Source organism: Chelonia mydas, chromosome 2 (assembly GCF_015237465.2).
Source record: "Chelonia mydas isolate rCheMyd1 chromosome 2, rCheMyd1.pri.v2, whole genome shotgun sequence".
NCBI classification, from domain to species: Eukaryota; Metazoa; Chordata; order Testudines; family Cheloniidae; genus Chelonia; species Chelonia mydas.
In genome coordinates, this window is record NC_057850.1 from 261,334,309 (window position 1) to 261,354,549 (window position 20,241).

The following is a 20,241-nucleotide window of genomic DNA, read 5'->3' on the forward strand; positions in this document are numbered from 1 at the left end:
CTGCCCAAGGCACCCCCAGGCACAGAGCCCTCCCACAGGGACATGTGCCAGCCTGAGCGAGTCACGGCTGCAGGCTGTGGTGGGAGCTGGGCGCAGCCAGAGAGCCAGGAGAGCAGGGGCCAGCACCCTCTTCTGGCCAGCACCAACCCCACGAGCTGCTCGCCCAAACGCCACGCTGCCCTGGGAGATGCAGCACAAAGCCCACCAGGCTCCCGCGCCCCAGAACGGAACCGCAACATGCCGCTACGGGGCACGGCCTGGCGCCCCACACCCTGCAGCACCAGCTCAGGCCTGAAGCCTGCCCGTCAGCGCAAGGGAACACAACACGGGCAGCTGTGCTCAGCCTGGCCCGCCCCTGCCTGGGGAGCTTGTCTCTGCAGGGGGGCGGGCTCAGCTCTCTCCAGCATTGCCATGGGGGCCAGCTCGGACCGTGGGGAGAGCGCTCCCTGCTGAGCCCATAGCCTGTGGCTCGGCCGAGCCCCGCCCCGCTCCCTGCAGCCCCAGCCAAGCCCCCACCCCGCTTCATGAAGCATAGCACGCCCTGCCGAGCCCCCGCCAGGCTCCCCAACGCCCCCAGCTGAACCCCCACCCCGCTCCCCACAGCCCAGCGCCCCCAGCTGAGCCCTCAACCTGCTCCCCATGGCCCAGCGCCCCAGCCAAGCCCCTGCCCCGCTCCCTGGCGACCTCTGATGAGCCCCCGCCCCGCGGCGCCCCCAGCCGATCCCCCGCCCCACTCCCCAAGGCCCAGCGTCCCCTGCCCAGCCCCCGCCCCGCTCCCCGGCGCCACCGATGAGCCCCCGCTCCCTAGCGCCCCCAGCTGAGCCCCCACCCCGCTCCCTGTGGCCCGGAGCCCCCTGATGAGCCCCCGCCCCACTCCATGAAGCATAGCACCCCCTAGCACGGCACTGGGGAAACAGGGTCAGCACTGAGTGAGGGGAGAGTGCCTCTAGCCCTGCGCTTGCAGGTACTCCAGCTTGCGTCCCCTTGTCCTCCTGCCCACTCTTGGGCCTCACCCAGGGTGGTTCAGGCCTGGCTCCTGGAGCCAGGGAAGGGTTAAGCACATGCGGGCTCCATTTATCACACACCAAATGCAGCTCTGTCTGGCACTGCTATAAATATCCAGGGGAAAGGAGTGTCCGCTCCCGCGGGCCACACTGCTCCTGCAGTGTAAGCCCCTCCCCCCTACATGCGAACTGTGGCCTGCAGGGGGGCTAGGACCCATCAGAGCCAGGCAAACAGTGGGGGTGGGGGGGACAGATCAGGCCATGACCTTGGGGCTCAGAAGATGGCAGGTGCCTTTCATCCGCGCCAGAACCCCAGGAGCTGGGAGACAGGCACTGAGCGAGGAGACAGCAGTGCCAGCATTGGGTGGGGGAATGGAGATGAGTGACACTGAGTGGGGTAGGGGGGCCTCAGCCTAGTGACACTGGGGGGGACGTTTGAGGCAGGTGACACTGTGGGGGGGGAGGTGACAAAGGGGGAATGTTTTGGAATACATTTATGAATCATAGAATATCAGGGTTGGAAGGGACCTCAGGAGGTCATCTAGTCCAACCCCCTGCTCAGAGCAGGACAGATCCCCAATTAAATCATCCCAGCCAGGGCTTTGTCAAGCCTGACCTTAAAAACTTCTAAGGAAGGAGATTCCACCCCCTCCCTAGGTAACGCATTCCAGTGTTTCACCACCCCCCGAGTGAAAAAGTTTTTCCTAATATCCAACCTAAACCTCCCCCACTGCAACTTGAAACCATTACTCCTTGTTCTGTCATCTGCTACCACTGAGAACAGTTTAGAGCCATCCTCTTTGGAACCCCCTTTCAGGTAGTTGAAAGCAGCTATCAAATCCCCCCTCATTCTTCTCTTCTGCAGACTAAACATCCCCAGTTCCCTCAGCCTCTCCTCATAAGTCATGTGTTCCAGTCCCCTCATCATTTTTGTTGCCCTCCACTGGACTCTCTCCAATTTCTCCACATCCTTCTTGTAGTGTGGGGCCCAAAACTGGACACAGTACTCCAGATGAGGCCTCACCAATGTCGAACAGAGGGGAACGATCACGTCCCTCGATCTGCTGGCAATGCCCCTACTTATACATCCCAAAATGCCATTGGCCTTCTTGGCAACAAGGGCACACTGTTGACTCATATCCAGCTTCTCGTCCACTGTAACCCCGAGGTCCTTTTCTGCAGAACTGCTGCCAAGCCATTCGGTCCCTAGTTTGTAGCGGTGCATGGGATTCTTCCATCCTAACTGCAGGACTCTGCACTTGTCCTTGTTGAACCTCATCAGATTTCTTTTGGCCCAATCCTCCAAATTGTCTAGGTCCCTCTGTATCCTATCCCTACCCTCCAGCATATCTACCACTCCTCCCAGTTTAGTGTCGTCTGCAAATTTGCTGAGGGTGCAATCCACACCATCCTCCAGATCATTTATGAAGATATTGAACAAAACCGGCCCCAGGACCGACCCTTGGGACACTCCGCTTGATACCGGCTGCTAACTAGACATGGAGCCATTGATCACTACCCGTTGAGCCCAACAATCTAGCCAACTTTCTACCCACCTTATAGTGCATTCATCCAGCCCATACTTCTTTAACTTACTGGCAAGAATACTGCGGGAGACAAAAAGAAAAGGAGTACTTGTGGCACCTTAGAGACTAACCAATTTATTTGAGCATAAGCTTTCGTGAGCTACAGCTCACTTCATCCGATGAAGTGAGCTGTAGCTCACGAAAGCTTATGCTCAAATAAATTGGTTAGTCTCTAAGGTGCCACAAGTACTCCTTTTCTTTTTGCGAATACAGACGAACACGGCTGTTACTCTGAAACCTGTCATTATGTGGGAGACAGTGTCAAAAGCTTTGATAAAGTCAAGGAACAACATGTCCACTGCTTTCCCTTCATCCACAGAACCAGTTATCTCGTCATAGAAGGCAATAAGATTAGTCAGGCATGACTTGCCCTTGGTGAATCCATGCTGACTGTTCCTGATCACTTTCCTTTCCTCTAAGTGCTTCAGAATTGATTCCTTGAGGACCTGCTCCATGATTTTTCCGGGGACTGAGGTGAGACCGACTGGCCTGTAGTTCCCAGGATCCTCCTTCTTCCCTTTTTGAAAGATGGGCACTACACTAGCCTTTTTACAGTCGTCCGGGACTTCCCCCAATCGCCATGAGTTTTCAAAGATAATGGCCAATGGCTCTGCAATCACATCCGCCAACTCCTTTAGCACTTTCGGATGCAACGCATCCCGCCCCATTGTGCACGTCCAGCTTTTCTAAATAGCCCCGAACCACTTCTTTCTCCACAGAGGGCTGGTCACCTCCTCCCCTTGCTGTGCTGCCCAGTGCAGTAGTCTGGGAGCTGACCTTGTTCGTGAAGACAGAGGCAAAAAAAGCATTGAGTACATTAGCTTTTTCCACATCCTCTCTCACTAGGTTGCCTCCCTCCTTCAGTAAGGGGCCCACAGTTTCCTTGACTTTCTTCTTGTTGCTAACATACCTGAAGAAACCCTTCTTGTTACTCTTAACATCTCTTGCTAGCTGCAACTCCAGATGTGATTTGGCCTTCCTGATTTCACTCCTGCATTCCCGAGCAATATTTTTATACTCTTCCCTGCTCATTTGTCCAATCTTCCACTTCTTGTAAGCTTCTTTTTTGTATTTAAGATCAGCAAGGATTTCACTGTTAAGCCAAGCTGGTCGCCTGCCATATTTACTATTCTTTCTACACATCGGGATGGTTTGCCCCTTAAACGTCAATAAGGATTCTTTAAAATACAGCCAGCTCTCCTGGACTCCTTTCCCCCTCATCTTATTCTCCCAGGGGATCTTGCCCATCAGTTCCCTGAGGGAGTCAAAGTCTGCTTTTCTGAAGTCCAGGGTCTGTATTCTGCTGCTTTCCTTTCCTCCTTGAGTCAGGATCCTGAACTCGACCATCTCATGGTCACTGCCTCCCAGGTTCCCATCCACTTTTGCTTCCCCTACTAATTCTTCCCGGTTTGTGAGCAGCAGGTCAAGAAGAGCTCTGCCCCTAGTTGGTTCCTCCAGCACTTGCACCAGGAAATTGTCCCCTACACTTTCCAAAAACTTCCTGGATTGTCTGTGCACCGCTGTATTGCTCTCCCAGCAGATATCAGGGTGATTGAAGTCTCCCATGAGAACTAGGGCCTGCGATCTAATGGTTCTGCGAGTTGCCGGAAGAAAGCCTCGTCCACCTCATCCCCCTGGTCCGGTGATCTCTAGCAGACTCCCACCACGACATCACTCTTGTTGCTCACACTTCTAAACTTAATCCATAGACACTCAGGTTTTTCTGCAGTTTCATACTTGAGCTCTGAGCAGTCATATTGCTCCCTTATATACAGTGCAACTCCCCCACCTTTTCTGCCCTGCCTGTCCTTCCTGAACAGTTTATATCCATCCATGACAGTACTCCAGTCATGTGAGTTATCCCACCAAGTCTCTGTTATTCCAATCACATCATAATTCCTTGACTTTGCCAGGACTTCCAGTTCTCCCTGCTTGTTTCCCAGGCTTTGTGCATTTGTGTATAGGCACTTGAAATAACCCGCTGAAGTTTGTGTGTGCCTCGGTTTCCCCTCTATGAGACATTGTGTCCTAGCGGGGGGAAGGGCTGTGCACTCTCAGGGCAGGTCTCATGCCCCAGTGCGGATGCTCTGACGCCAATGGGAGAGCGCAGTTCACACCTCCCCGAGGGGGGGAGGAGCTGTCCCGCCAACCTAGCACCGCCTCCAGAGGTTAAGGGGCTGTACCTGTCATGCTCACAGGGCTGGAGTCTCACCCCTGAATGAGACACGTTTGCAGTGTCCACCTGGCCGAAGACGCGGGTCTGAATGACACCTAGCTGTCTGTGCGTTGGTCTACACCCCAGACCTATTGCAGTGTAACTACGTGGCGCAGGGGTGTGAACCCCCCCCCCCCCCAGCGATGCTGTTACCCCAGCCTGACCCCCATGTAAACAGCGTTACATCCACGGGAGCTGGGGAGGTGAGTGCGAAAAAGCAGGGGATTTTCTTGTTTTTTCAATGGTTTGCATGCAGATGGGGTGGGACTCAGTTTCCCTGTGTTAACGAGGTGGTGGGAGAGGGAGTTTGTTGCTGAAGAGGACCAGCGCTGACCTCGCTTGGCACTTGGGACCAGGACAATGGCCTGGAGAATGGAGACCCCAGCGACTGGTGACCGGGAGTCACAGCCGGTTCCGGCCAGTGGGAGGACAAAGGGCTGAGGAGAGAGGGGCCAAGCAACCAGTTCCAGCCAGAGGGGAACAAAGGACAGAAGAGGGGGGCCCCAGCAACCTGTTTACCTGGGATGGAAGACAAAGGACAGGGGAGAAGATAAAGGATGCCTCAGCTGGAAGGCGGGGGCTGGTGGACTGGACAGAGATTGCAACGAGAGCCCCCCTGGAGGCTGGAGAGACCTAGATGTCCTGTGCTGAGGGAGGCCAGGCCTGAGGCCCGGAGAGTTTCCTGGGCTGGGTTCAGATGCTCAATAAACCCTCCTGTGTTACGCTGGCTGAGAGTCACCCTGGTCTAGAGATCGGGGGCAGTGCGCCCTCTGGGGGTGGGGGCATTGTACCCTCTGGGTGTGGGGAGATCGGGGGCCCAGTGCAAGTGGGCTCCCTGAGGTGTCCACTGCAGAGCCAGGCTGCTGGTGGCTCAGAGGTGCAGTCCCGGAAGGTGGAGGGGCCTACAGCTTAACCCTCCCCCCCCCCCCCGAGAGAGTGGCCCCCCGAGAAGGGCTGTCGCACCGAAGGGGGTTCCCCCCAGGGACTGTATGGAGCCGAGAGAGCCCGAGCCCTGGGCATCCGGGACAGGGGGTAACACCGCGGACGGACGGGAGTTTCTCCCACCCATATGGCCGCTGCCTCTCGGGGAGGTGGGTAACTGCGGCAGCATACAGCGAAGCGCTGCAGCTGATGTCTGTTTCAAGTGTAGACCTGCCCTGGGTCTAAGTGGACTTTAATCCCCATCTCAGTGCAGAATCTGAGACGACACCCAGCAAGGAGCAACCCAAAGGGAGATGGACTCCCTGTCTCAGGGAGACCCAGCAGCATTTCCCTGGCTGGAGGACTCGGGGCTGGGAGTGGGGAGGTGGGGACAAAAGTCAGGGGCTGGAAGGAGTCGGGGCTCCCACCTAGAGTCTGACCAAGGAGGCCGCCAGACAGACAGAGCCAGACCCAAGGGTTCCCCACAGCCGGGCTGGGCTCGGGGCTGGCTAGGATGGACCCTGCTTCACCCTTCATTGCTCCAGGTTGTCCTAAGGGCCCCCTAGGCTGGGCACCAGCTAACAACTCAACCCAGCTGTGCCCGCACTGGGAGGGTCCCTGCAGGAGCTGGGCGAGGGGCCCTGATCCCTGCAGAGCAGCCGAGTCGCCCTCAGGGGCTGTCTCCGGGGGACTCACTGCCTGGAGCTCGTGGGGGTGTGGGGGGAGCTGCAGGCCCAGAAGGCCCGTCTAGGGAACGGTGGGACCGCGTGGCTCACCCTGGAGGAAGAGAAAGAACCCCAGGTGGACTAGCCGGCCCAGTGAAGGGGCCTCCCAGAGACAGCTCCAAAGCTGGGGGCTCAGCCCCGAGCCTGTGGGTCTGTGACTGTGGGAATGGGAGGCCCTGAGCCAAGTGAACCCTGGCCTGGCCTCACAAACTCATTTGGATGTAGATACAGTGCAGCCTTGCGGGAGACCTCTGAGAGCCTGGAGCCAGGGTGTTCAGACAGTTGCTGCCCACCCCCTCCCTCATCGGCACCCCACCCTGGGGGCTCTGCCCAGGAGGGTTCCGCTCCTGCCTGGGCTCTACACCCCAGAGGCAGCAAGTCTGTCTGGGTCCGGCCATACCCCTGAGGCAGCAATTCTGCAAGGCCACAAGCTGCCAGCTCCCCCACCACCCTGTCCTGCCATGGGGCAGACAGTGAGAGATTGGACAACTGCACAGTGGCCAGGCAGAGGGTGCCCTGCTTGGCACAATGCCCAGAAGGCTGGCATGCAGGGGGTGGAGCAGGCAGGGCAGGCAGCAGCTGCAGGGACTGGGCCTGGTCTGCAGGGGGAGGTGGGACTGGAGACCAACTCCCCACCGAGAGCCACAACCACAGCGCCCCATGGCCCGGCTCATGGCGCCCCACTGAGAGCCCACAGTCCCAGAGCCCCATCCCCAGTGCCCCATCGGCTGGCTCCCAGCGCCCCACTGAGAGCTCCAGCCCCAGTGCCAGGCTCATGGAGCCCAACTGAGAACCCACAGCCCCAGCACCCCACTCAGAGCCCACAGCCCGGCTCACGGCACCCCACTGAGAGCCCACAGCGCCAGCGCCCCACAGGCCGGCTCACGGCCCCCCACTGAGAGCCCACAGCGCCAGCGCCCCACAGGCCGGCTCACGGCCCCCCACTGAGAGCCCACAGCGCCAGCGCCCCACAGCCCGGCTCACGGCACCCCACTGAGAGCCTGCAGCGCCAGCGCCCCATGGCCAGGTTTGCAGTGCCCCATGGCCTGACTCACAGCGCCCCACTGAGAGCCCCAGTGACCCACGGAGTTGCAAGGATGAGGCCTTGGTCTGCAGCCATATTAGGAGAGCAGCAGCCATCAGCCAAGAAGCAGGAAGTCACAGCCCCACATTCCATCTAAATTACATTAAAACAATGTCCTATCGGGCTGTTCAGAAGGCTCCTGTCCTAATAGCACCCATCATCGTCAGACACAGAAACAGAGCTTAAGATGGTTAAAGAAAGCTTTGTTTGATGGCATTCTGTCCGGCAAGACACCACTTATCAATAGTCGTGGGTGTGAAATCCCTCTTTTTATTGTTTTGTCTTTATGGTCCTCACATCTCTACTGTTTATCTGTCGGGTTCTTTTATTGTTTCTGTTACATCACTAATTTTGCTAGGTGTAAATCCACCAAGGTGGTGGGCTCGGACTGGTTAAAGAATTGTTTTACAATACGTTAGGATTGGATAGAGCAGCGTTTCCCAAACTTTTTTCCGCCACGGAACACCTGGTATATATTTACGGACCATTTACACTATTATTTTGTAGTCGTTTGGTTTTCAAATAAAAAATTGTGTTATTTATGCTCAAATGTATTTTATTGTATAAAACAAAGCAAAAATACAAATTTAAAATAACATGAACTAACAATTTCTAACTGGAAAGTGCATATAAAGACCCTCCTTTTTCATTACGATTCTTTCACGGAACACTATTCCCACTGTGCGGAACACCAGTGTTCCACGGAACACAGGTTGGGAAACGCTGGGTTAGAGAATTGTTTAGCAATACTTTAGTGAAATGATTGGTGAAGGTACAGCTAAGCAGGACTCAAATTTCACTATATAAGCTGGAGTCCAAGAAGGAGAGCAGTGGAAGGAACAGAAAAATAAGAAGGAAAGACCTAGAAGAGAAGAAGAACTCACCTTTAAGACACAGCCTAAGATCAAAGCTGCTAAGAATCCTCTGCAAGACCAGGACATGCAGCAACCAGAATCCAGACGAGACCAACCTTGCAGGGAAAGTCCGCCTGCCTGATCGGGCCTGGTGAGCATGGCACTGTATGCTTAGCATGTGTATTCTGCCTGGTGATTGTTAATAAATAGAGGAGAAGGATATTACTGTGTAAGGCTCTTTCTCTGGTAAAAGGTCCTGAAAACCTGCAGAAGATTACACCCTGAGCCCTAGGAACTGGGTAAGGATGGGTGCCTTTTACCCGGAGCCCAAGGAACTGGGAAAGCTGGGAACTGGGGGAGCCTAAATGAAGAGGGTTACGCCTTGAGCCCACGGAACAGTAAAGGCGGATGCCCTGGAGTGTGTGAGTAACAGATAATTTTGTGCAGGTAACAAATTTAGTGGAGAATGCAGGCAGCCTAAGGTCATTTGGACCGAACTGATCTAGCTGAAGAGCCCCCCCTCCTTACTAAATGGGTAGCGGAACGAGTTCCATGCCCACGGGGACAAGATTCCTTCCATGGGAGGGATGCCCTTGAATCCGCTTGTAAGGGGTTTGAAGCACTCTGAGTGCATGAAGCCAAAACCAAAGGCAGCGGCTATCAAAGCAGCAGCCGGGTGGGCATTGTGGAAAGCTGTCACTAATCTCTCCAGCCTGGTAGCACTCCAGAAAAAGCAACTGGAGGATTACAGACTTGATTTGGATGTAGTTAAGGATAATGTGGCTCTGTGTAAGGCATCTCAGTGAGCCAGTGTGGCTTCAGCATTACAAAATGTAACAGCTCTACAGGGGAAAACAGGAGTCTGAGCAACTGAAACAAAGTAGAAACCCTCAATGGGGAGGAATCTACATTGCAGATGAAGCAGCGGGTGCTAAGGCAGCTGTCAGAACGATGTTATGAGAAAACAAGGAACGGGCCCAGGCAGGCAGTGACCACACAGTCGGCAGGCAGCGACTAGAGAAACCAGAAACCATGGTGGGAGCCCAGAGGGGCACAGGAGCAGCAGTGAGTGTGGGCACGGGGAATACAAACACCTTGGAGGACACTTGGGAGTGGGATAGTTGGATGGATCCTGAACAGAGAGATCCTAGGTGATCATATCCTGCCCTCCCCCGCCCCGATGCTTTTCCTGAGCGGCCCCATGCCCCTGCAAAAAGGGACTTGCAGGATTGAAATTAAAAGCACAATTCAATCCTGTGGCTCCAGTTCCCACGAGGGCAGTAAAAAGAACAGAACCTGTCCCTGATGACCCACAACAACAAAGGGAAACAAGGCAAAATATTACAGAGATTTCTGATTTTACCCCAGACCAGGCATAGGTGGCTGCTCAGTTATGGGGACCCCCAGAAAGGGACAGGTGTCTGGATTGGATGGTGAAGGTGTTGGCACGAACCCAGCAGATTATGAGGTTCTTGCCCAGGCCTGTACCAGTGCTTCTGACTGGGCAGCAATATGCGGTGCTGAGGGGCAGTTAGGTGGGAGCGGTGTTCTTAATACCAGATGGGACTGTGCAAAGGAAGTAATGAAGGTAGGGATGTCGGCCAGACAACTGGGGAAACTGGCCCATGTAAGAGAACAGGGCCCCGGTGACTCCCCGGAATTGTATGTTATTAAAAAGGAGATACTGGCCATGGCTTCCGGAGTTGTGCCAGTAGTAACTGGAACCCTACCTGATTTCAATACTTTAACAATGCAGTCTTAAAAGCTAGACAGTTTGAATTCAAGAATGAAGATAATTTTAGGAGGTACCCGGAGTAGGAGGTACCCAGAGTTGAAACAGGAGATTTTTCGAGCAGTTGTAGTTTTTTGAGACACACAGGAAAAGGAAATAAGGACAGGAGAATGGAACCCGTCCAGGCAGTAACTTTTGCCAACAACAGGTCCCCAGATCTCCAAGGGGAGCTGGGGGAAAAGGGCCAGATGCACTATGGCACGTTAGAGGAAGAGGACGGGGAGGTGCCAGGGACAGCAGAGGAGCAAGAGGAAGAAATGGATCAGATGCAGACTAGAGGATGTCTGGCTGAAGGTGGAAAAGGTAGACAGAGGGGAGGCATGGAGAAAGCTTATGATGGCAGGAGAACCAAGAGAAAAATGGGACAGGAAGCCCACAAGTGAGTTACTGCAGCGGGCTGTCCAGTTACACAGGCAAGAGGAGTTGACTAACAGGGTTCCTGTAACTCTCAGAACAGACTCCGAACCATCAGTGCCACCCCAATAGGGGTGCCCGCTTTCCTGGACTCCCCGAGGTAGGGGCCCAACTAGAATATGACAAATGGGGCATCCCACTGTAGGCACGATAATGGGGGAATAAACATGCCCCACTATGTTAACTGACACTGGTGCATCAGTAGGTGTGCTTGGAGAGCAGTGGCTTCCCGGGGACACTGGAAACAGAAAATTCAACACAACTAGTATCATAGACAGGGGGAGACAATGAAAGCATTTATCACGAGACTGATCCTGACCCTGACCCATCTAGGCAATCGGCAGTCATGGGTTAAATACTGTGTTCAGAAGTAGGATCATGCTAGGAATGAGGAGGATGGAATATTGGGAACATTTTACCTTAACAAGGGGACACGCACTGTGGATTTAGCTGACTGGTTCCTATGGGCAAACAGTGACGGGCCAGCAGAAACATCCACCCCTCCATTACTGCTGTACATGGGTACGCATGTGTAAAGGCACCAGAAGGAGGGCAAGCAGAAGAAGGGGACCCACGGGTGGACAAGTTTCCTGGAGTATGGGCTGAAAATAAACTGGAGTGTGGGGAAATTGATGCTGAGGTTTTAATCCAAGGGCCTGACCCCCCTCCACAGCGTCAATACACGTATCCTCAGGAGGCAGCAGAAGGGATAAAATCTACCACAGAAAGTTTGTTAGAACAGGGTGTTATTGGGCGAATGGCGAGTACTAACACTGCCCAGCTGGCCTGTACCGAAAGGGGAGGGGAAGACCTGGCGAATGACAGTGGATTTTAGAGCATTAAACGCAGTAACCCCGGCCGCTGCTCTGGTCGTGGCTAAGTACCAAGTAGTCGCTGCAGTAGAAGCAGGGGCACAGTCGCTCTCAGCAACAGATTTAGCAAATGCCTTCTCTGCCATTCCCGTGCGCCCCGCGTCCTGGTAAAATTTGGGTTCACTTACAGGGGACAACACAAGGGTCCCCCAGAGTTTTCATAACGCATCCCCAATTTGTCCCTCCCATGTGGTTAAGATGTGGGGAAAACTGACAGCTGAAGCCCAGAGAGGTCATTTCCTACGTTGGTGACATCCGGGTGCATGGGGACCCAGGGAGGAGGTTGGTAGGATCACTGAGCAGATGTTACAGATCATCCAAAATACCGGACTTCAGGCTAGCAGAGCCAAGGCCCAGCCGGTACAGCAAGAGGTAAAACACTTAGGGGTCATATTGGGAAAGGACGGACGGACCTCAGATGCACAACGGGGGGAACTGACTGGAAAACTTCCCGCCCCCACTGATGTGGCGTCCTTAAGAGCCCTTTTGGGAACCGGAACATCTAGAGAGATGTCACTGAAATGTCGCCCACTGGGCTTTCTCCTAAAGAAAGGGTGGCAGTGGGAGCGGCAGCCTGGCCAGGCAAAGGTATCACTGACCCTGAAACAGGATTTGGCCCCAGCCCCGCATATCCAGGTGGGAGAACCATTCATCCTGTAACTGCCTAGTACTAATGTGGCACTGGGAGTAGCATCCCACTCAGAGACCGCAGCCCCAGCAACCCACAGCCCAGCTCGAAGCGCCCCCCGAGAGCCCACAGCCCCAGCGCCCCCCGAGAGCCCACAGCCCCAGCGCCCCACAGCCCAGCCCGCAGCGCCCCACTGAGAGCCCACAGCCCCAGCACCCCACAGCCCGGCTCGCAGCGCCCCACTGAGAGCCCACAGCCGCAGCGCCCCACTGAGAGCCCCTGTGATCAACAAGGCACTTTCTGTGATGTTCCAATGAACACTGTGCCCGGCAGTGACTGACTGAGCTGCCGGGTGGGTACCCTGGGCAAGTACAGAAGGGTACGGTGCTCATGGGGAGGAGCAGGAGACTGAGATGTCTCGGTCCCCCCTCACTGGGGTCATGAAGCCTGCCTAGAAGGAGCTGAGATCAAAGAGGACTCAGGGAACCCCCAGGACTGGACATCTGACACCCACCAGCAGCAAGCTCCAGCCAGCGAGCAGGGAGCTCAGCAGGGCTCTGCGGAGGACAATGCCCAGTGTCGGGTGACTGAGCTCAGGGACACAGGCTGTCCCCAGAGAGTGACAGACACAGGTACTCGGGGCAGGCCTGCACTACAGACCCCTATGGCTGTAACTGTGAAATATCCACACCTCTGATAGACACAGTCACACTGACTAAGATCCTAGCGGATCTTAAACACAAAAAAGAAGCTTACAAGAAGTGGAAGGTTGGACATATGACCAGGGAAGAGTATAAAAATATTGCTCGGGCATGTAGGAATGAAATCAGGAGGGCCAAATCGCACCTGGAGCTGCAGCTAGCAAGAGATGTCAAGAGTAACAAGAAGGGTTTCTTCAGGTATGTTGGCAACAAGAAGAAAGCCAAGGAAAGTGTGGGCCCCTTACTGAATGAGGGAGGCAACCTAGTGACAGAGGATGTGGAAAAAGCTAATGTACTCAATGCTTTCTTTGCCTCTGTTTTCACTAACAAGGTCAGCTCCCAGACTGCTGCGCTGGGCATCACAAAATGGGGAAGAGATGGCCAGCCCTCTGTGGAGATAGAGGTGGTTAGGGACTATTTAGAAAAGCTGGACGTGCACAAGTCCATGGGGCCGGACGAGTTGCATCCGAGAGTGCTGAAGGAATTGGCGGCTGTGATTGCAGAGCCCTTGGCCATTATCTTTGAAAACTCGTGGCGAACGGGGGAAGTCCCGGATGACTGGAAAAAGGCTAATGTAGTGCCAATCTTTAAAAAAGGGAAGAAGGAGGATCCTGGGAACTACAGGCCAGTCAGCCTCACCTCAGTCCCTGGAAAAATCATGGAGCAGGTCCTCAAAGAATCAATCCTGAAGCACTTACATGAGAGGAAAGTGATCAGGAACAGTCAGCATGGATTCACCAAGGGAAGGTCATGCCTGACTAATCTAATCGCCTTTTATGATGAGATTACTGGTTCTGTGGATGAAGGGAAAGCAGTGGATGTATTGTTTCTTGACTTTAGCAAAGCTTTTGACACGGTCTCCCACAGTATTCTTGTCAGCAAGTTAAGGAAGTGTGGGATGGATGAATGCACTATAAGGTGGGTAGAAAGCTGGCTAGATTGTCGGGCTCAACGGGTAGTGATCAATGGCTCCATGTCTAGTTGGCAGCCGGTGTCAAGTGGAGTGCCCCAGGGGTCGGTCCTGGGGCCGGTTTTGTTCAATATCTTCATAAATGATCTGGAGGATGGTGTGGATTGCACTCTCAGCAAATTTGCGGATGACACTAAACTGGGAGGAGTGGTAGATACGCTGGAGGGGAGGGATAGGATACAGAAGGACCTAGACAAATTGGAGGATTGGGCCAAAAGAAATCTGATGAGGTTCAATAAGGATAAGTGCAGGGTCCTGCACTTAGGACGGAAGAATCCAATGCACCGCTACAGACTAGGGACCGAATGGCTAGGCAGCAGTTCTGCGGAAAAGGACCTAGGGGTGACAGTGGACGAGAAGCTGGATATGAGTCAGCAGTGTGCCCTTGTTGCCACGAAGGCCAATGGCATTTTGGGATGTATAAGTAGGGGCATAGCGAGCAGATCGAGGGACTTGATCGTTCCCCTCTATTCGACACTGGTGAGGCCTCATCTGGAGTACTGTGTCCAGTTTTGGGCCCCACACTACAAGAAGGATGTGGATAAATTGGAGAGAGTCCAGCGAAGGGCAACAAAAATGATTAGGGGTCTAGAGCACATGACTTATGAGGAGAGGCTGAGGGAGCTGGGATTGTTTAGTCTGCAGAAGAGAAGAATGAGGGGGGATTTGATAGCTGCTTTCAACTACCTGAAAGGGGGCTCCAAAGAGGATGGCTCTAGACTGTTCTCAATGGTAGCAGATGACAGAACGAGGAGTAATGGTCTCAAGTTGCAATGGGGGAGGTTTAGATTGGATATTAGGAAAAACTTTTTCACTAAGAGGGTGGTGAAACACTGGAATGCGTTACCTAGGGAGGTGGTAGAATCTCCTTCCTTAGAGGTTTTTAAGGTCAGGCTTGACAAAGCCCTGGCTGGGATGATTTAACTGGGACTTGGTCCTGCTTCGAGCAGGGGGTTGGACTAGATGACCTTCTGGGGTCCCTTCCAACCCTGATATTCTATGATTCTATGACCCAACCCCCCATGCTAGGGGGACCATACGTCACTTTTGGCAGGGACAGTCCCTCGCTGCAGAGATATGGGCCAAGCACAGAGCCCACCACTTGAGGGGAACAGGCAGGGACGGGGCCCAGAGCCCAGTCCAGCCCCGGGGGGGTGGGAGCGACTGGAGCCAGCGTGTAGGACAGGGACAGGAGGAAGTGGGCGCGATTCCCTTGTCCTGCCAGGGACCCCCCCCACTCCCATACCCAGCCAGGAGGCCAAGCTGAACCCGGCCCCGGGAGGGGGCAATAGAGAAGGCGTGGCACTGCAGGCAGGAACGGGCAGTACTGTCCCCAGGCCATAGCCTCCTGTCTGGCCTGGGCAGACTGGACCCCCTGACAGAACCGGCTCCCCCCCCCTCCCCAGGCTGGCCCAGGACGTCCCACAGGCCCACCCCATTCACTGCGGGGCCCGAGGGGGCGCTGGCAGCTGGGATCAGGGCAGAGCGCAGGGAGCGCTAGGCCAAACACCCCTCTCGTTCCAGTGGCTCATTCCTCAGCCTGTCTGGAGGGGCTCTGTGAGGCTGGCCAGAGCCGCAGCGGCCCGGAGACACGAGGCGTACACAGCTGTCAGTGGCCGCTCTGCTGCCAAAGGGGGGGAGGGGGAGCCCAGCACACCACGCTCCCAGCCCAGCTGGCCAGCAGGGAGCAGCACACACAGGGCCCAGCCTCCTCCAGCTCGGGGCCAGCCGCTTGGCCAGCACCCTGGGAGGGGAAAGGCTCTGTTCCCCACACTGGACATGGGGGCCTGCTGCCAGTCAAACCTGCAGGCCAAAAAATCGCCACCTCGGGGCCCTACATCAAAGTGGCTTCAGCCCTGCAAGGGATGGAGACAGAGGTCAGGGCCCCACTCCAGTCCCCATCGCCCCGCGCAGCGCCAGGACAGAGGGATCCATGGGGGCGGGAGCCCCAGACACTGACTCCTGGGCACCCTCTCTGCACAGTGGAGAGGGCAGCTCCTTGCCCCAGGCCAGGAAGCTGTAGTGGGGGAGGGGACCAGATGCTCCCGGGTGGATAAAAAACTGATATTTTGGGGGAAAAAACAGGACTATTTCATTGAAAACAGATTTCTGGTTTTGTTGCTCAAATTAGAACTTTTTCTTTCTAAAAATAAATCTGCTTAAATATGTTAAGGGCTAAATGTCTCAATCTCTTCAAACTGTGAAATAAACCAACATGCTGAATCCATGAGCCCCCAGAAAACCCATTCCTAAGGGGTGGCTTTCCTGCAGAAAACAACAATCGGGGGAAAACATCCACCTGCTGAGCTCAAGCTTTACCAATATGGCATGATAAGTCACACGCTGTGTCCACAGTGCTGTCCGGTGGGGCCCCAGGGTGCAGGCAACTGACACCGTAACCACAGGCCTGAGGCCCTGGCCCTTGACTCCAGAAGCCACTACCACATGTCTCAGCCAGACCATCCCCAGTGCTCCCCCAGGGGGTCTCACTCTCCCATGGATGACTGTATGCGTGGGGCACAGCTCCCGGGCATGCACACGGTCCCCGGGCGTGCACCCCATGGCACACTCCCCTTGCTAGCCCAGGACAGGCAGGCTGCAGCGCACAGCCCCCATTGCCCATGCTCTCCAGGGCTCCCCCACAGTGGTGGTGCCAACCAACCTCCATCACCAAGCCCTGTTACGAATAGGCCTGGAGACGCAGGGCTCCGGAGCCCGCATGTCATGTCTCCCCCGCCCCCCCACCCAGGGCTCAGCCAGTGCTCAAGCTAGGGGATGATTTAAGGGCATCATGCCAAGCTAGGGCCCAAGGGAGCCAGAGATTGGGTGCAAGGTCCTGGTGCTACAGAAGCCCTCTGGGTGGCTCAGCTCTGGAACCATCCGTCTGAGCCTGGGGAGGTGCAGCAGGGGCAGCTCTCGGCCCCAGGAGGAGCCCCCCTGCCCTTCCCTTCCCTGGGGAGGTGTGGCAGGCCAGTGTGCAGGAAGGGGGCAGGAAGGTGAGGGACTGGGTCGGGCTGCAGGCAGCACGACCTGCAGGAGGTGCTGGCTGCAGCTCGGCTCCTCGGCCAGCGGAGCGATGCCAACCTCCAGGCCAGTTAACTATGGATGGGAAAGCCCCGAAAACAGCAGTGCCCGGCACCTGAGACACCCTGCCATGAGCACGCCAGAGCCCGGCAGCAAGCGGATCAGGGGAAACCAGGCCAGCTGGAATCCCAGGCCACCACACACCGGTGGGGCTTCTCCAGTCCCCTCACCAGGGCAGGGCCTGTCTGTCACGGGAGTGGGCAGCCCAGAGCATTGCTAGGAAAGTGACCCTTGCTCCAGCATCTCACCGCCCTGCCCCGCCACCACCACCAGGTGCAAACCCCATAGCTTCCCCTTGCTGCTCAGCCAGCCCCTGTCCGGCTTTACAGCCCCCCTCCCTCCTGCCCCCAGGCCCAGCATTACAGACAGCTACCCCCACCCCACTTTACAGGCCCCTCCTCGTGCCCCCAGCCCCCTGGTCCAGCACTACACATACACCCCATCTTCCAGCTCCTTGCCCCCTCAGGCCCAGGACAGCAGCTCACATCCCACCTGGGTTACAGCTGGACCCCCTTGGATTATGGGGAGAGGAGCCCGGGAGTGGGACGGTTTCCAACAGGCCATGCCCCCCCCGCCTGCACCTGACACACAGCTTATCACACCCGACGCTCCCCTCACCCCCAAGCTGCCTCCCAGCCCAGGGATAGGGAGCCCCAGGGACAGGGAAGGGGCGGGAATTGCCCGGCTGTGCCGGGACCCGTTGTCCTTAGGTCCCGGCTGTGGGTGCAGAGCCAAGAGAGGCCGGCAGCTGGGAACCAGCTCTGTTTACGCTGCTGGCCGGAACCGGGGAAGGCTGATGAGAGCCGGAGGCAGCTGCCCGTGCAAGAGCAGAGACACCTGGTGTGGGAGGGCCAGCTCCCCCACAGGGACATGCTCCAGGCCCTGCTGTGATCCTGGCCCTGCATCCACCCCCCGAGTGCTCACATGGGGCCTGCAGGAGGATGGTTCCTAGCACCAAGCAAAGGGCCAGACCCCTAAGCCACAGCACCCACTCAGCCCCACACTGCAGTGGCCACGTGTGCATCTCTGCTCCAGTCTGCTGAGCCTGGCCAGCAAAACTCCGCAGCCCCCCCACAGCGAGACCTGGAGTATGGCTCAGGGCTCAGCCACATTCTCCCTCCCAGTCTGGTGGCAGCCCTCCTCCCCAGAGCTAGCTGCACTTCAACAGTGTTCATCACACTCCAAGCAGCTGTCACCTACTCCCAGGTGGCAGTCTGGCACCCGACCGTCAGCGGGACAGTGGGACGAGAGCAGGCAGTGGGAGAGGACAGGTCGCCAGCAGGGGTAACCACAGCGAAGCATCGCGTGGGAGCGCTCAGCGTTCACATGGCAGTCACAAGGCCCCTTTGCACTCAGCCTCCCTGGGCAGCCCAAACAAAGCAGGGATCTGGGGCAATGGCACACACACTGGGGGCCTGTGGGCACTGGCTCATGGCCGCGGGCTAATGGCAGGCTGGCCAGGGCATCATTCCCTGCCACGCTGCAGAAATGGCTAGTCCCATCCTGGGAGCCCCCCGCCCACACACCCTCCTTGCAGGAGAGAGCTGGCACCCCAGAGAGGGGTGCATCCTGCCCCCCCAAAACAGCCAGCCTGGAGCAGCCACCACTTGGCCTGCCTGGGAGCACAGCACTGTGACGAAGCGGGACTGTTCTTAATGTTTCCTCTGAATAGTGTGGGGGTGCCTCAGTTTCCCCTATGCAGTTCTTAAGTATCTAGGTGGTGGGAGAAGGGTGTATGATCATTGCAGAGCCCTAGAGGGCAGGTGTGTGCAGGGGTCTGGACACAGAGAATGGCCAACACCCTGTTTCCTGGCCACTGATGGCCTGGGCCCTTTCCCCCTACAAGGTGAGAGCTAAAGGGTTGGAGAACAAAGAAATCAGGTGACCTCCCGGCGGCGGGGGGGGACGGGGGGGGACACGACAAAGCCCAGAGGAGGAGGGGCTGGAGATGGTTTCAGTTTGCGGCTGGCTGGGGACAAGGAGTGAAGTACAGACGTAGTTGTCTGGCTCACTGCCCCCCAAAATGGACCTGACTGAGGGGTCCTGTTCTCTGCACCTACAAGCTCTGTGTTAGACCATGTTCATGTTATCTAATAAACCTTCTGTTTTACTGGCTGACTGAGAAGTTGGGGTGCAGGACCCCGCCTGGGCGGACTTGCTGTGGGACGCGCACGGAGGGGCAGAGGAGGCTGAAGGCTCCGAGGTCAGACCCAGGAAGGTGGAAGCCGTGTGAGCTGTGTGCCCTGCAGACAGGCTGCTCCCAGAGAGGAGACTCCCCCAGAGTCCTGACTGGCTTCATAGGAAGCAGATCCAGAGCATCGCCCAGGGACTCCGTGACAGGCACAAGCTGGAAAGGTTTCCCTCCAGCCACTTCATCCACAGGCAAAATCTCTGTGCCCTGGGCCCAGTGGCAGGGAAGCAGAGCGTGGAGAGGTCCTGGTGGGCAAGGAGAGCACGGAGGGAATACCCCGCTCAAGAGGCAGGGGCATAATGGAGTCAGCCTGCCCCCCGCCCTCAGGGACGCCCTCTGCTCCCCCCAGTGAGAAGAATGTCGAGCCGTTCTCTGAGCCCCAAGGCGCTCGCAGGGGTAAGCCAGTGGCAAGCAAGGGGCCAGGCCCACCCCTCCCAGCACCCCACCGCAGCATTGCACAGTGCCACAGGGCTACAGCAAGGCTCAGCGCTCTGCACCAGCAGCCGGGGCAGGGCCAGAGCAGCAGCTGCAGGTTCCAGCTGGGGAAGGGACTTGCCCAGGATCCCCCAGCCAGCCATGGCTGGAAGAGGAACGCCCCACAGGAAGGATGGGGTGACTGGCTCTCCTTTCTGGGAGGGAATGGCCCTGCCCCACCCCACTGCCAGATCAGGGCTTGCTGGGCAGGAGGCAGAGCCACTGGTGAGCGTCTGGCTCGGCCGCTCTTCCCCAGCCAGCGAGGGCAGCGCCACAGGACGGGGCATGTGGTACTCGGACGCTTGGTGCTGCAGGGTGCCAGACGCACTGTGTGTTACTTGGAGCCACAGCACTCACCCTCGGAGTGCAGGAAGGTGCTGGGGACCGCAGACACTCAGCCCCCGAGCCAGCACCCAGCTGGCTGTGCCAAGGGCTGCCATGGCGCCAAGAGCCACCCACCCTGCAGCAATCCTCAGCACCGCTGATTGATCGCCAAGCCACGCTGCCTAGCCTCAGCAGGCAGTTAACTCAAGGGTCTGTCTGCCCGTGACGGACGGCAGCTTTCACACGCACACAAATAATCGTAAATCGCCACCAGGCAGCATGGTGGGTGAGCCTGCAAGAGCACACAGGGACGGGCATGGGGACCCCATGGAGCTGCCAGGCCCCACAGCCCTGCCCCCATGGCCCCTGGGCTCTCTCTACCCCTGCTTGGAAAGTGGTCAT

General features: G+C 56.7%; 1 protein-coding gene across 4 annotated transcripts in view; it reads right to left on the reverse strand.

Annotated features, from left to right (window-relative positions):
* Positions 1-20,241, reverse strand: part of KCNH2 (potassium voltage-gated channel subfamily H member 2) — a 120,200-nt gene that overhangs the window by 84,792 nt on the left and 15,167 nt on the right. The window lies entirely within an intron of this gene.